Raw genomic sequence first — 3,813 nt, 5'->3', positions numbered from 1 at the left:
CTCCGCGCCGCTGCCGCCGCTACCCCGCCGCCGCGTGCCTCCTCCGCGCCGTCGCTACCCGCCGCCGCGCGACTCCTCCACACCACCACAGATGGCGTTCACCGGCCTGTCCGCCACCGCCTCTGCCGTCCCGCCACCAGCGCCCTCCGGTGCGGCCCCGGCGCCATACGGCGCGGTCGCCGCCTACGGCGCATTCGGCATCACCCACATGCAGCCGTCCCCGCCAATGGCCGGCGGCCCTGCTCCGCCCGCCCCGACGTTGGCCTGTCCGGGTTGGTGTTACCCGTCGACCGGCACCGGCTACGGCACCCTCCTGGTGCCGCTGCCGGCCCAGGGCGCTGGCTGGGCCCCACACTACCCGTAGGCTCTCCCCGCGGGCCACCGGGGGTTCATCGGCGCGCCTTACCAGTCGACCGACACCGGCTACGGCACCCTCCTTGTGTTGCCGCCCCTCGGTGGTTATGTCCCACCCGCTTCGGCGCCACCCTACGGGGGCCTCTCATCGTCGCCGGTACCTGCGCCATGGGACCCCGCCCTCCTCGCCGCCCAGCACTCCGCGCCGTCGCCGAGTAGCTCTATCGGCGGAGGCGACTGGTACATGGACTCAGGTGCTACCGCGCACATGATAGCTCATCCCGGTAACCTAACCTCCTCCACTCCCATTCACACACCCACTTGTATCACCGTCGGTAACGGCTCCTCCTTACCTATTACTCATATCGGTAGCGCTAGATTTCCCTCCACTTCCACACCCATCAATATGTCTAATGTTCTTGTTTCACCAGACTTAGTCACGAACCTAGTTTCCGTTCGTCGTCTTACTCGTGAGAACCCACTCACTGTTCAATTTGACGGCGTTGGCTTTTCTGTGAAAGACGCCCGTACCTAGATGGTTCTTCACCGTTGTGACAGTCCCGATGAGCTCTACCCCATGCACGCCGGCGCCTCCACCTCCACACCTGTCGCCTTTGCCGCCAGCGTCGACCTTTGGCACGCTCGCTTGGGTCATCCCAACCACACCGTGTTACGTCAAATTCTTAGGAGTTCCTCTTTCTCATGTAATAAGCTTGACGAGCACTCTTGTGAGGCATGTCGCTTAGGCAAGCATGTTCATCTTCCCTTTAGTGCGTCCTCCTCAGTTTCCACTTTTCCGTTTCAATTACTTCATAGTGATGTTTGGACATCTCACGTTGCGAGTAACACAGGCTATCTCTACTACTTGGTGATTTTAGATGATTATTCTCATTATGTGTGGACTTCTCCTCTTCGTCGTAAATCCGATGCTTTAGCCACACTCACCGCCTTTTATTCCTATGTCACCACCCAGTTCGGTCGCCCCATACTTGCACTCCAAACTAATAATGGAAAAGAGTTTGACAACATTGGTCTTCGCACACTTCTCGCCTCTCACGGCACCATCTTCCGTCTGACTTGCCCCTACACTTCACAGCAGAACGGCCGAGCCGAGCGCATTCTTCGCACTCTTAATGACTGCGTTCGCACGTTACTCTTTTACTCAAACGTGCCCGCTCGGTTTTGGCCCGATGCCCTCGCCACCGCCACCCTCTTAGTTAACATTCGTCTGTGTCATCCTCGGTGGAACTACGCTCCTCACCACCTTCTCTTTGGTACACCACCGTCCTATGATGGTCTCCGCATCTTTGGGTGTCTCTGTTATCCTAGCACCGCGTCCACCACGCCACACAAGCTCGCACCCCGATCCGTCCCATGCATCTTCCTTGGCTACCCTCCCAACACCAAAGTTTACCGGTGCTATGATCTTGTCACTCATCGTGTGTACACCTCGAGGCACGTGTATTTTGTCGAGATGGTGTTCTCTTTTTTTCAGGTCCCTCTGGCTGCGGATTCTTCGGCGCCAGCCCCCGCGCCCCCTAACTGGAGCGATGCATGGCGGCACCCCCCGGCGGCCCACCCGGCCCGGCACCTTCTGCCGCCACCTCCCGGGTTCTCGACTCCCTCTTACGAGGTCGAGTAGGTGGGCACACCGCCCGCCACCCCTGCGATGGGCTCGACCTCGACCTCGCCCGTCGCTCTAGCCGCCGCGGGATCGGCCGCCGCGGCCCCCGCCACCGCACCGGGTGCCCCCACCATCACGGCCCCCGCCGCCGCACCGGGTGTCGCCGCACAGGGTGGCACCGCCGCCGTGCCCCCTTCCGCCGCGGCACCCGCCGGCCTTGCTGCCCTGTCACTTGGCGTGACTACCCGTGCCCGAGCAGGAGTGCTTCGGCCCAGTACGCGCTACTCCCCCGACGAGTATGTGTGCACCGCCTCGACGTCGACGCCATCACCCGTCCCCACCTCCGCTCGTGCTGCCCTTCGGGATCCCCATTGGCTAGCTGCGATGCAGGAGGAGTTCGATGCCTTACAGCGCAACCGCATGTGGCAGCTTGTTCCGCGACCCCCTTGTGCCAACATCATCTCTGGCAAGTGGGTGTTTCGCCACAAGACTCGCCCAAACGGTTCTCTCGAGCGCTACAAGGCTCGATGGGTGGTTCGTGGTTTTCGGCAGCGCGCGGGCGTGGACTTCACCAACAATTTCGCCCCGGTTGTGAAACCGGGCACGATCCGCGCCGTCCTTCAGCTGGCCGTCTCGCGCGCCTGGCCTGTGCATCAGTTGGATGTTTCCAACGCCTTCTTGCACGGTCATCTCGCCGAGCAGGTGTTGTGTGAGCAGCCTACTGGTTTCGTCGACACCGAGCACCCCGACTTCATGTGCTTGCTCTCCCGCTCTATGTACGGGTTGAAGCAGGCGCCTCGGGCTTGGTACCAGCGTATCGCCGCCTTCCTGCAGTCTCTGGGCTTTCGGTCCACTCGCTCCGATGCCTCACTTTTTGTGTATCATCAGGGAGCTACGATTGCATATCTGCTGCTCTACGTCGACGACATCATCCTCACGGCTTCCACCCCTGATCTCCTTCAGCGGCTGATTGCTCGTCTTCGTGATGAGTTCGCCCTCAAGGACTTGGGGCCCCTGCACTACTTTCTCTGCGTCGAGGTGATCCGTCGGGCTGACGGTTTCTTTCTGCATCAGCAGAAGTACGCCCACGAGCTCCTTGAGCATGCCGGTATGCTTAACTGCAAGTCGGCGCCCACTCGCGTCGACACGAAGGCGAAGGTCTCTGCTCTGGAGGGGCCTCTCGCGTTCGATGGAGCATCTTATCGCTCTATTGTCGGTGCTTTACAGTACTTTACGCTAACTCGCCCCGACCTGCAGTACGTTGTTCAGCAAGTGTGCCTCCATATGCACGCCCCGCGTGACTCTCACTAGACTCTGGTGAAGCGTATTCTCTCTTACATACGCGGCACCATGTCCTTGGGACTCACCCTGACGGCCTCCGCCTCCACCGACCTCGTGGCCTACTCGGATGCTGACTGGGTTGGCTGCCCCGACACGCGACGCTCTACGTCAGGCTACTGCGTCTACCTTGGGCCCTCGTTGATCTCTTGGTCCTCGAAGCGGCAGCCCACGGTTTCCCGCTCCAGCGTCGAGGCAGAGTATCGCGTCGTGGCCAACGCCGTGGCAAAGTGCTCTTGGATACGTCAGCTGCTCCAAGAGTTGCTTTGTGATGTTCACAAGGCCACGCTTGTCTACTGCGATAACGTCAGCGCGGTCTACCTCTCCGCCAACCCGGTGCACCATCGACGGACGAAGCATATTGAGCTCGACATTCACTTCGTGCGCGAGCAGGTTGCCCTTGGCCGTGTTCGAGTTCTCCATGTGCCGACGTCGCAACAGTTTGCTGATGTGATGACTAAGGGATTGCCTACTCCCGTCTTCGAGGAGTTCCGGTC

The sequence above is a fragment of the Triticum dicoccoides genome, chromosome 4A (assembly GCF_002162155.2).
Source record: "Triticum dicoccoides isolate Atlit2015 ecotype Zavitan chromosome 4A, WEW_v2.0, whole genome shotgun sequence".
In the NCBI taxonomy this organism is placed as follows: domain Eukaryota; kingdom Viridiplantae; phylum Streptophyta; class Magnoliopsida; order Poales; family Poaceae; genus Triticum; species Triticum dicoccoides.
This window is presented reverse-complemented; position numbering follows the sequence as displayed.